Consider the following 13,774-nt stretch of genomic DNA (forward strand, 5'->3'; position numbering starts at 1 on the left):
GACTGTAGTAGTTTAACATAACTTTTTTCTGCTCATGGTATTTATTAGTGCCTTCACATAGTATGTTTAGAATCTCTGCTTTCAGTTATTTAGGATAAGCTGCAGAAAGCTCTCCTAACTATAAGAAATGGTCACAAACTATAGCGTTAACTTATCAAAATAGTAATGTTTTCCTCCTTAGTAACACCTCTAGCTTGGGTTGCAAAACTCCTCTAGCTTTTCCACCAATTTCAGGTTTTCCAGAAATCCCAGTTAATAGATTCCCGGAATCGGGAGGAAATAAGCAGGAAGTCTGATATCCTTCAACCAGGATTTCTGGAAAACCATGGAATTTAGAGAAAGTGAACAGAATTCTGGGGTGTTGTGACTGAGAAGAGGGTCGGAGTGCAGGATGTGCCATGTGTGTTACCTCTGTAGTAGGCGGTCACCTTATTGGCCAGCCAAAGGAACACAGTAGTTTCAAAACATAAAAAACTTTGCCTTGCTTCCGGCATAGAATAATGCTGTTTGTCCCTCTTCTAACATGACCTCGGGCTCAGAATTCCTGTAGGCCATCCTATTCTTCCCACAGACATTGAAAATGAACACTTATGGCATGGTTTTCCACCTCCATATCCTCTACCATAGTTGTTTTGAAAATGGACATGCCACCATGCTGAATTTCAGGCATGTTTGGGCACTGTCGGCAATGCCTGGGTGTAAGCTGAACTTTTTTTAGTGTTCTAAGGTCCTTTTATTCCTGTTCAGTTTAGTAATTCAAATGTAGGAATTCAATGAACATCAAATAAATAAATAAAAATTCTCTTCAGAAATCACATCATACATGCAAGCAATAAAACAATATCATCACGAAAGGCTCATGCAGGAGGAGTGTAGGGCAAATTGTGCACTTTACCCATGGTTGTATCTCAAGTCTTATGGTTCCCTTTCCTTCCTGACGGCTGATCTGAATGAACATGACAGGTGAAAGAGATGTGGCCTATCAGTAATAATTAAGGAAAGGAAGTAATAGAGTACTGAAACTGTCTTCTGTCTGATTTGATATATCTGCGTGAACAACAAGTAGTGTATGTGCGCCTTCTGGTGGTTACTAGTAAAGAGCTCAGTATTCACATCCTCTTTAAAAAATAAAAATAAAAAAAATGCATTGACCTGCTTGCAGTGTTTCTTATTGACTAATACCAATGATTTCCTTTGGTTGTTTCAGATGTTTTTATTTGAATGTATTGTTATATGATATTATGATCTAATAATTGCCACTATTGATCTCCAGTAACTGTATTCTGTTGTACCTCTAAAAAGAAACTCATCGTTTCCTCAAACAGACTTTTTTTTTAATGAGTTCCAGAACTTCCATTTGTTACATTACCAAGTTTGCTATCATGTCATCAAGATTTTGTGTGTGAAACACACACACACAAATAAAATACAGAAACATTCTATCGGATATTCTTGGATTCATTACCCATACGTACACAAGCTACGCATATTTGGTTAAAAAGATTCATTCAAATGTATTGTCACTTGTTTACATCCAATGCATTCCAAATGTTACCTTCCGACATGTCAAATAACATTCCTGCATCGACAGCAACTTACAGTAATTACAAGTGAATCAAACATCTGGCAAAGTTAAAGGTTGCCCAACAATTGCATTTAAAAAAAATGTTTTATTTATGATGGAAGGAATTATGGTGCTTAGTAAAAGTTAAGACAATTACAGTGATGGGTCCAAGACAAACCAAAAAAGCATTTGGAGAGGTAGGTTCTGCTTCCTTCTCCTGTAGTTGTGTTTACACAGTAAACCAGAGGGTGACACTGAGCTTGAGTTCTGCTCTTGTGAGAAAGGACCGATGTCCCCATGGAGATATAATCCTACTGCAACATCCAGTGAGCCGGTGTCCGTTGGTAATGACAGTAAAGTCAGTACACTAATAAGAGTTTCACTAAATTGATGGCTTTCCCCACTTTATCACTAAGGCACCAATAACAGTTAGTCTGCTGCAGTAATTTGTGTCAGGGGGCTAGGGTCAGTCTGTTATATCTGGAGTATTTCTCCTGTCTTATCTGGTGTCCTGTGTGAATTTAAGTATGCTCTCTCTAATTCTCTTTCTCTCTCTCGGAGGACCTGAGCCCTAGGACCATGTCTCAGGACTACCTGGCATGATGACTCCTTGTTGTCCCCAGTCCACCTGGCCGTGCTGCTGCTCCAGTTTCAACTGTTCTGCCTGCGGCTATGAAACCCTGACCTGTTCACTGTGATTACTATTATTTGACCATGCTGGTCATTTATGAACATTTGAAGATCTTGGCCATGTTCTGTTATAATCTCCACCCGGCACAGCCAGAAGAGGACTGGCCACCCCTCATAGCCTGGTTCCTCTCTAGGTTTCTTCCTAGGTTTTGGCCTTTCTAGGGAGTTTATCCTAGCCACCGTGCTTCTACACCTGCATTGCTTGCTGTTTGGGGTTTTAGGCTGGGTTTCTGTACAGCACTTTGAGACATCAGCTGATGTAAGAAGGGCTATATAAATTTGATTTGATTTAGTCCAGAATCAATTGAATCTGTGCAAGTTACTCTGCTTGGAATGATGACGTTTCTCATTGGCCTCTGCATATGCGTATGGACTAAATTAATCCAAACCACATCCCTCTGGTGTCTTCTTGAACTTCAACCTATGATGAAAATTATATCCATCCATCTCTCTAATCACCAAGGAGATGAATTGGCTTCTATTCACCTTCTAGCCTGTAACACTCCATAGTCTCAATGTGCGTCAATGATCAAGCAGCTTGTTGGTTGATTTGTTTGTTCTCGATTCCTAGTCCCTGAGGTAATGAACAAGCAGTCTCTTCCATCCTCTCTCTCCATACTGAACTACTCCCACTAGTAGTAGTTCCTGTTCTTGGGTGTATTGGGTCTTGAGTGTCTGCTTTTTTTCACTTATTCCCACTACTCCCTCATATTGGTGCACCCCTCCAGCCCCACTACTCCCTCATATATTGGGGTCCCCCTCCAGTTTTGTCAGGTCAGTGGCTGTCCCCATAAAGCTCCCCTATCCAGCCGGCTCTTATTGTCGGTCAGCAGGAAGGCCTCCTTGAACTCGTCAATGTTGCCTTCCTGGTTGGTGTCTATGGTGATTGACAGGTCTGAGATGGCCTTGTCAGTGATCTCCATCTTTAAGTAGGCACTCAGCAGCTCCCACATCTGACGGAAGCTCTCCATCGTGATAAACCCTGGAGGGAAGAGGGGCAGAGAGCCAAGGGAGAAGCAGGAGAAAGGGGGAGAGAGAGAGCCAGTGGGAGGAGGGGAGAGATGGGTAGCAGGAATGGCTTCAGTTAGCTGGATGTGACACTAGGAGATCAGTGTGTTAATACTCAACTTGGAGAGTCAGCCACCACCTGCTGCTGACATTAGCTTTAACACCTCAGACGGATTACAGGGTGATTGGCTTCTAACTACGGCGTCTGAGTTTGCATGCAAACCACGCATCCCAAACAAATAACCGAGTCAACACAGGTAACAGGTGGTTGACGTCACATCTTGTGGGATCAAAACATTCACCTGAAGAAACAATACATGGACTGAAACAGTATTGTTACCTGAGTTGTCTAAGTCCACTATTCTGAAGGTCTCCAGCAAACCCTGCTTGACGTGCTGAATGGGCAGACAAGGGGAGAGTTGTCTGACACACAATGTTTTCTATGGTATCAGGTTTTTGAAACAGAGGTGTGTCATGACATAATAGGTGGGTTCCCTCAATGCTATATAACCACAGTATGCTTGGACAGGACACACTAACACAATTAGCCTGTTGGGAGAGGAGTATGTACATTCATTAGGATTTAATCAAATCAAATTTTATTTGTCACATGTGCCGAATACAACAGCGAAATGCTTACTTACAAGCCCTTAACCAACAATGCAGTTTTAAGAAAATACCCCCCCAAAAAGTAAGAGAAGAATAACAAATAATTAAAGAGCAGCAGTAAATAACAGTAGCGGGGCTATATACAGGGGGTACCAGTAGAGTCAATGTGCAGGGGCACCAGTGTCGAGGTAATTGAGGTAACATGTAGAGTTATTAAAGTGACTATGCATAGATAATAACAGAGTAGCAGCAGCGTAGAAGAGGTGGGAGGGGGGCAATCTGGGTAACCAGCTGTTAAGGAGTCTTATGGCTTGGGGGTAGAAGCTGTTTAGAAGTCTCTTGGACCTAGACTTGGCGCTCTGGTACCGCTTGCCGTGCGGTAGCAGAGAGAACAGTCTATGCCTAGTGTGGCTGGAGTCTTTGACAATTTTTAGGGCCTTCCTCTGACACTGCCTGGTATAGAGGTCCTGGATGGCAGGAAGTTTGGCCCCAGTGATGTACTGGGCCGTATGCACTACCCTCTGTAGTGCCTTGCGGTCGGAGGCCAAGCATTTGCCATACCAGGCAGTGATGCAAGCCATCAGGATGCTCTCGATGGCGCAGCTGTAATACCTTTTGAGGATCTGAAGACCCCTGCCAAATCTTTTCAGTCTCCTGAGGGGGAATAGGTTTTGTTGTGCCCTCTTCACGACTGTCTTGGTGTGCTTGGACCATGTTAGCTTGTTGGTGATGTGGACACCAAGGAACTTGAAGCTCTCAACCTTCTCCACTACAGCCCCGTCGATGAGAATGGGGGCGTGCTCGGTCCATCTTTTCCTGTAGTCCACAATCATCTCCTTTGTCTTGATCACGTTGAGGGAGAGGTTGTTGCCCTTGCATCACACGGTCAGGTCTCTGACCACCTCCTTATAGACCGTCTCATCATTGTCGGTGATCAGGCCTACCACTGTTGTGCCATCAGCAAACTTAAAAAATAAATTTCACCTTTATTTAACCAGGTAAGCTAATTGAGAACAAGTTCTCATTTACAACTGCGACCTGGCCAAGATAAAGCAAAGCAGTGCGATACAAACAACAACAGAGTTACACATGGAATAAACAAACGTACAGTCAATAACACAATAGAAAAAAATTAAGTCTATATACAGTGTGTGCAAATGGTGTGAGGAGGTAGGCAATAAATAGGCCATAGTTGCGAAGTAATTACAATTTAGCAGATTAACACTGGAGTGATAAATGAGCAGATGATGAGCAGATGCAAGTAGAGATACTGGTGTGCAAAAGAGCAGAAAAGTAAATAAAAACAATATGGGGATGAGGTAGGTAGGTAACTTAATGATGGTGTTGGAGTCGTGCCTGGCCGTGCAGTCATGAGTGAACAGGGAGTACAGGAGGGGACTGAGCACGCACCCCTGAGGGGCCCCCGTGTTGAGGATCAGCGTGGCAGATGTGTTGTTACCTACCCTTACCACCTGGGAGTGGCCCGTTAGGAAGTCCAGGATCCAGTTTCAGAGGGAGGTGTTTAGTCCCTGGGTCCTTAGCTTAGTAATGAGCTTTGAGGGCACTATGGTGTTGAACGCTGAGCTGCAGTCAATGAATAGCATTCTCACATAGGTGTTCCTTTTGTCCAGGTGTGAAGGGGCAGTGTGGAGTGCAAAAGAAATTGCATCATCTGTTGATCTGTTGGTTCGGTATGGAAATTGGAATGGGTCTAGGGTTTCTGGGATAATGGTGTTGATGTGAGCCATGACCAGCCTTTCAAAGCATTTCATGGCTACAGATGTGAGTGCTACGGGTCGGTAGTCATTTAGGCAGGTTACCTTAGTGTTCTTGGGCACAGGGGATATGGTGGTCTGCTTGAAACATGTTGGTATTACAGACTCAGACAGGGAGAGGTTGAAAATGTCAGTGAAGACACTTGTCAGTTGGTCAGCGCGTGCTCGGAGTACACGTCCTAGTAATCCGTCTGGCACTGCGGCCTTGTGAATGTTGACCTGTTTAAAGGTCTTACTCACATCGGCTGCGGATAGTGTGATCACACAGTCATCCGGAACAGCTGATGCTCTCATGCAGTGTTGTTTGCCTTGAAGTGAGCATTGAAGTTATTTAGCTCGTCTGGTAGGCTCGTGTCACTGGGCAGCTCTCGGATGTGTTTCCCTTTGTAGTCTCTAATAGTTTGCAAGGCCTGCCACATCTGACGAGGGTCAGAGCCGGTGTAGTACGATTCGATCTTAGTCCTGTATTGAAGCTTTGCTTGTTTGATGGTTCGTCGGAGGGCATAGAGGGATTTATTATAAGCGTCCGGGTTAGAGTCCTGCTCCTTGAAAGCAGCAGCTCTACCCTTTAGCTCAGTGCGAATGTTGCTTGTAATCCATGGCTTCTGGTTGGGGTATGTACATACAGTCACTCTGAGGATAGAATTATGGGCAGATTTGCCAAATGGAGGGTGAGGGAGAGCTTTGTATGCGTCCCTGTGTGTGGAGTAAAGGTGGTCTAGAATGTTTCCCTCTGGTTGCACATTTAACATGCTGATAGAAATGAGGTAAAACTGATTTAAGTTTCCCTGCATTAAAGTCCCCGGCCACTAGGAGTGCCGCCTCTGGATGAGCGTTTTCCTGTTTGCTTATGGCGGTATACAGCTCATTGAGTGCTGTTTTGGTGGTATGTAGACAGCTACGAAAAATACATATGAAGGTAGATAGTGTGGTCTACAGCTTATCATGAGATACTCTACCTCAGGCGAGCAGCAAAACCTCAAGACTTCCTTAGATATCGTGCACCAGTTCTGTTTACAAATATGCATAGTCCCCCGCCCCGTGTCTTACCAGAGGTTGCTGTTCTATCCTGCCAATAGAGTGTATAACCCGCAAGCTGTATGTTTTTAATGTCGTCGTTCAGCCATGACTCAGTGAAACATTAGATATTAACATTTTTAATGTCCCATTGGTAGGATATACATGCTTTCAGTTCATCCCATTTATTTTCCAGCGATTGAACGATAGCTAGCAGGACGGAAGGCAAAGGCAGATTAGCCACTCGTCACCTGATCCTCACAAGGCACCCTGATCTTTTTCCGCAAAATCTCCTTTTCCTTCTCCAGCGAATGACAGTGATCTGGGCCTGGTCGGGTGTCTGTAGTATATCCCTCCCGTCCGATTCATTGAAGAAAAACTCTTAGTCTAATCTGAGGTGAGTAATCGCAATTCTGATGTCCATAAGCTCTTTTCGGTCAGAGATGGGAGCAGTAACTTGAACAAAACAAGTTACCAACGACGCTGCTAGCGGCACGCCTTTCCTATTTGTCTTTTTATGGAGAGTTCCCAGAACTACTCCTGGTAGTCCAACATGCCCCCCGTGGTCTCAGCTGACCAGCCCGGAGAGCAGCATCCTCCAGGACAGGCCTAGACGCAGCACATTTTCTACCGCCGTGGCAGAGTCATTCAGAGACACCTGCCCTGTGTTGGGAGGAGGGAATTGCTTAATGTTTTAGTCTGTTTATTTCTTATGAAATATGAGCACAAACAAGTGAAAGGGGTGTTGGTTGGATCAACCCACATGAACTCATAATCCTTTGGAATAATATTTGATCATGGCTATACTGAGGTTATGACACCTGTTTTGTCTTTGTCAAACTCTTGAAAGGCACGGACAAGGTCCGACTTGTGTGAAAACAACTGTTCCAGCAGGACCTTGAGGGCTGAATGTTCCCGCCTTCCGCACACTGTAAGCCAGACAGGGAGAGCAGATCAAACTTTTCCTTGTCAATTGAATAATCTAAATACTTTGTATGTATGAACAATCTTGTTTACATGTATGCATGTGTAGTTGTGTACAAGCTATTGTCTGATCCTTAATACGAAGAGACCAAAGCGTTCTCTCGTGTAGTGTCATATCAATCTCTATATAATTACAGTCGTGGATGTTAAATATCACAGTGCAACGTTCTCAGGGAAACTATAGATAATGTCATTTTCCATTGTATCTTACTTTTTCCTCAGGGTCAGTTCTCGAGTCAGTGCTAGCCTGATACTGAATCAAGTAAGGCACAAGGTCCGGTCCCAGGTTCATGTAGGCCCCCTGTTGCTGCCCACTTCACACTAGTTGGAGGCAGAGAACGGGGTGAGGACATGTTGTACAGAAGTAAACAATACAGAATTACCATGCAGTGTAAAGCAGTGTTTTAGTTTGTTGCACTTGTACCAGAAACCTCTCGTACTGCACTTCCAAAGCAGACACATTTAAATTGACTCGGGTAAGTGATAAGCTTTACAACTCTTGACTCTGCAACTCCTCCCATCTGCCAAGTGAGATAATACCGTGGTGTGGGCCTATGCCATGACAAGTCAGTGGGCATATTGAGATTTAGCTTTAAAAATGTCCCATTACCAAGGCCAGGAGGTTCTTCCTGGCTACATACTGTAACCTGACCAGGGCCCATATCCACAGTTTCTCAGAGTAGGAGTGCTGATCTTGGATCAGTTTTGCGATCATAATGAATCATATCATATGGATAGATCCTAGATCAGCACTCCTACTCTGAGATGCTTTCTGGATACTGACCCAGGACAAACTCTGAGCCAAAGTTATAGCTTATAACGAGGGTCTAGAATCTTTCATGATCCGGTCACATGGTCAGGAAAAACTCTTGGTCTCGGCTCAGAGTAGTGCTGATCTGATATCAGTTTAGCCTTTTAGATCATAATGAATGAAGAGTATATGGACAGGTGGGAAATGATACTAGATCCACACTCTGACTTTGAGACACTTTTTGAATATGGGCCATGGTCTTACCCATCCTATGTAAACCCTTAGACATCTGTAGCCTGACTGTTCTCACCCTGCGGTTGTGGCAGAACTTGTAGCCATCCTGCTTGCACTCATGGGAGCGGCTGATGAGCTGCATGTTGTGTCTGTTGAGGAAGCCCTGGGTGACATCTGGCCCCCAGGAGCAGCCTCCTCCCCACACCTCGCTGGGCACACAGGCATTCTGAGGCATGGGGTCACTCCACAGCAGGTCCAGGATCATAGAAATAATACAGCATTTTTTTAGTAGCATTTTTTTCATTTCCAAAGACTTTACAATAGGGAATTATAAGAAATACAAAAACAACAGTAAACAAATAACTGGTATATGGATATAAGGGGATATAGAGAAGACCATGTCTGCATCTCAAATGACACTCTATTCCCTAAATAGTACACTACTTTTAGCCAATGCTTATACGCTATCCACGTCGACGGGACAGTAGTGGAGAAGGTGGAACGTTTTAAGTTCCTCGGCGTACACATCACGGACAAACTGAAATGGTCCACCCACACAGACAGCGTGGTGAAGAAGGAGCAGCAGCACCTCTTCAACCTCAGGAGGCTGAAGAAATTCAGCTTGTCATCAAAAACAAACTTTTACAGATGCACAATCGAGAACATCCTGTCGGGCTGTATCACCGTATCAACTGCTCCGCCAACAACCGTAAGGCTCTCCAGAGGGTAGTGCGGTCTGCACAACGCATCACCGGGGGTAAACTACCTGCCCCCCAGAACACCTACACCACCCGATGTCACAGGAAGGCCAAAAAGATCCTCAAGGACAACAACCACCCAAGCCACTGCCTGTTCACCCCACTATCATCCAGAAGGCGAGGTCAGTACAGGTGCATCAAAGCTGGGACCGAGAGACTGAAAAGCAACTTCTATCTCAAGGCCATCAGACTGTTAAACAGCCATCACTAGCGCAGAGGCTGCTGCCTACGTACAGACTTGAAATCATTGGCCACTTTAATAAATGGAACACTAGTCACTTTAATGTTTGCATTACTCATCTCATATGTATATGTATTCTATACTATCTATTGCATCTTAGCCTATGCCGCTCTGACATTGCTCATCCATATATTTATATATTTTTATTCCATTCCTTTACTTAGATTTGTGTGTTAGGTATTTGTTGTGGAATTGTTAGATATTACTTGTTAGATATTGCTGCACTGTCGGAACTAGAAGCACAAGCATTTTGCTACACTCACAATAACATTTGCTAACCGTGTGTATGTGACCAATACAATTTGATTTGATTTGACATATTTGAACTTCTTTGGCAAATATGTCCTCTTGGCTCCAGGACCATCTCTCAAGGAGTTGTCCCTTTGACAAGGCCTGCCTACTTTCCTTGACATGTTTAGGTTATTGTACCATCTTCATGTTACTGTCTTCTGATAAATGTGATATGTGGTTCAGAACACTTGATAATAAATAGACCTTACCAAGACTGTAGTGTATACAGTATATGAAAGAAGAAGTATTAACGTATTCAAAATATGTAAATGAGTTTGAAATGGGTTTGTTTGCACCCTGAGGTTTGTAAACTCTCACTGTAAGATTTTAAGGTTTTGGTTAGGGGTAAAATCAGACGGTTAAACAGCCATCACTAACATTGAGTGGCTGCTGCCAACATACTGACTCATCTCTAGCCACTTTAAAAAGAAAAAAATTGGATGTAATAAATGTATCACTAGCCACTTTAAACAATACCACTTTATATAATGTTTACATACCCTACATTACTCATCTCATATGTATTTACTGTACTCTATACCATCTACTGCATCTTGCCTATGCCGCACGGCCATCGCTCATCCATATATTTATATGTACATATTCTTATTCATTCCTTTACACTTGTGTGTATAAGGTAGTTGTTGTGAAATTGTTAGGTTACTTGTTAGATATTACTCCACGGTCAGAACTAGAGGCACAAGCATTTCGCTACACTTGCATTAACATCTGCTAACCATGTGTATGTGACAAATAAAATTTGATTTCGTTTATCATATGAGAATATACTTAACTCTGGCGGATTCAGTTGACTAACTCTTGTACTGTAAAATCCCTTTCATAAATCCCTTTCATACACAGACCAAGATCCCATGAAATGCACCATGCCTGCTTCTTGGTATATCTGAAAGAGGTAGGGGTAACAGCAAATTCCTCCAACAGGAAAAAAAGGATGTTTTTAAGTTATCAGCTCGCCATTCTTGTAAATCATTTGTAAATTATTAACTTGTAATGTGTTAATTTTCTAGTTGGCAGATATGTTCTGGTAATTATATGAGCTGGCTAGCCAGCCACACTGAACAAAAATATAAACGCAACATGCAACAATTTCAAAGATTTTACTGAGTTACAGTTCATATAAGGAAATCAGTCAATTGAAATCAATTCATTAGGCTCTAATCTATGGATTTCACATGACTGGGAATACAGATATGCATCTGTAGGACACAGATACCTCAAAAAAAAGTTAGGGGCGTGGATCAGAAAACCAGTCAGTATCTGGTGTGACCACCATTTTCCTCATGCAGCGTGACATCTCCTTCACATCTTAAACATGCTCAATAGGTGACATGTCTGGTGAGTATGCAGGCAATGGAAAAACTGGGACCTTTTCAGCTTCCAGGAATTGTGTACAGATCCTTGCAACATGGGGCTGTGCATTATCATGCTGAAACATGAGGTGATGGTGGCGGTATCTCTGTGCATTCAAATTGCCATCGAGGAAATGCAATTGTGTTCATTGTCCTTAGCTTATGCCTGCTCATACCAATACCCCACCACCATGGGGCACTCTGTTCACAACATTGACATCAGCAAACCGCCATCTGCTCAGTACAGTTGAAAGAAGGATTCCTCCATGAAGAGCACTCTTCTCCACGGTGCCAGTGGCCATCAAAGGTGAGCATTTACCCACTGAAGTCAGTTACGATGCCAAACTACAGTCAGGTCAAGACCCTGGTGAGGACGATGAGCACGCAGATGATCTTCCCTGACAGTTTTTGCAGAAATTCTTTGGTTGTGCAAACCCACAGTTTCATCAGCTGTCCGGGTGGCTGGTCTCAGACGAACCCGCAGGTGAAGATACTGGATGTAGAGGTTCTGGGCTGCCATGGTTACACGTGGTCTGCGGTTGTGAGGCCGGTTGGACGTACTGCCAAATTCTCGAAAATGACATTAGAGGTGGCTTATGGTAGAGAAATGAACATTCAATTCTGGCAACAGCTCTGGTGGACATTCCTGCAGTCAGGATGCTAATTGCACGGCTCCTTCAAAACTTGAGACATCTGTCGCATAAAACTGCACATTTTAGAGTGGCCTTTTATTGTCCCCAGCACAAAGTGCACCTGTGTAATACGTTTTGGCAGGTAAATTAATGAACACTTCCATTGTTTAACACCTCCCAAATTTGAAATTCAAACAGCCCCCATGGTTTAACACCCCCCACCCAGTTAACTTCTACTTCCTCCCAATCCCGGATCCGGGAGCACCCCCATCAGTAAAAAAGCTGACTAGCATAGCCTAGCATAGCGTCACAAGTAAATACTAGCATCTAAATATCATTAAATCACAAGTCCAAGACACCAGATGAAAGATACACATCTTGTGAATCCAGCCATCATTTCTGATTTTTAAAATGTTTTACAGGGAAGACACAATATGTAAATCTATTAGCTAACCACGATAGCAAAAGACACAACTTTTTTTTCCCACCATTTTTTTCCTGCATAGGTAGCTATCACAATTTCGACCAAATAAAGATATAAATAGCCACTAACCAAGAAACAACTTCATCAGATGACAGTCTGATAACATATTTATTGTATAGCATATGTTTTGTTAGAAAAATGTGCATATTTCAGGTATAAATCATAGTTTACCATTGCAGCCACCATCACAACTCTCACCAAAGCAACTAGAATAACTACAGAGACCATCGTGTATTACCTAAATACTCATCATAAAACATTTCTGAAAAATACACAGCGTACAGCAAATGAAAGACAAAGATCTTGTGAATCCAGCCAATATTTCAGATTTTTAAAGTGTTTTACAGCGAAAACACAATATAGCATTATATTAGCTTACTACAATAGCCAACCACACAGCAGCATTGATTCATGCACGTTAGCGATAGCGAATAAACCAGCAAAAGATATTACATTTTTGACTAACCTTCTCAAAACTTCATCAGATGACAGTCCTATAACATCATATTACACAATACATATAGAGTTTGTTCGAAAATGTGCATATTTAGCGGCACAAATCGTGGTTATACAATGAGAAAAGTAGCCAGGCTGCCAACAATATGTCGGGAGAAATCTTGGGAGAGGCACCTAGTCTAATCAGTAACTAATCATAAACTTGACTAAAAAATACAGGTTGGACAGCAAATGAAAGATACATTAGTTCTTAATGCAATCGATGTGTTAGATTCTTAAAATTAACGTTACTACAACATACAGCGTGCGTTAAAGCGAGACCGCACCTAGATTAATGGCAGAATATGAGTTCTACATTTTTCAACAGAACAACGAATTAACATCATATATAGTTCTTACTTTTTGATGAACTCCCATCAGAATCTTGGGCAAGGTGTCCTTAGTCCAAAAGAATCGTTGCTTGGTTGTAGATTGTCCTCTTCAACGTTCGAATTAGCAGTAAACATTAGCCATGTGGCAAAGACGTGTCCGACTCACTAAAACGCAGTACAAATAAATATCCGAAAATCGCAATATACCGATATAAACTGATATAACTCGGTTTAATATAACAACATTATGATGTCTTTAACACCTATATCAAATAAAAACAGAGCCGGATATATCTAAGAGCTATAAAGGGAGCTTTCTATCACGACAGCCAGAGGTCCTTTCTGCGTCAGAGCGAAGTGAACAAAGACCGGACCCCACGTTCCCAGGCCATTTATAAGCTCTCAGATCTGCCTAGCAACACCATTTCAATTCTCACTATTCGCTGACATCCAGGGGAAGGCGTATGCAGTGCATCTCAACCAATAGAAGACAGGCAGATTTATAAACGGATCTCAGAACAGCCGGCAGATTTCAGCAT

Source organism: Salvelinus namaycush, chromosome 18 (genome assembly GCF_016432855.1).
Source record: "Salvelinus namaycush isolate Seneca chromosome 18, SaNama_1.0, whole genome shotgun sequence".
Classification (NCBI taxonomy): Eukaryota; Metazoa; Chordata; class Actinopteri; order Salmoniformes; family Salmonidae; genus Salvelinus; species Salvelinus namaycush.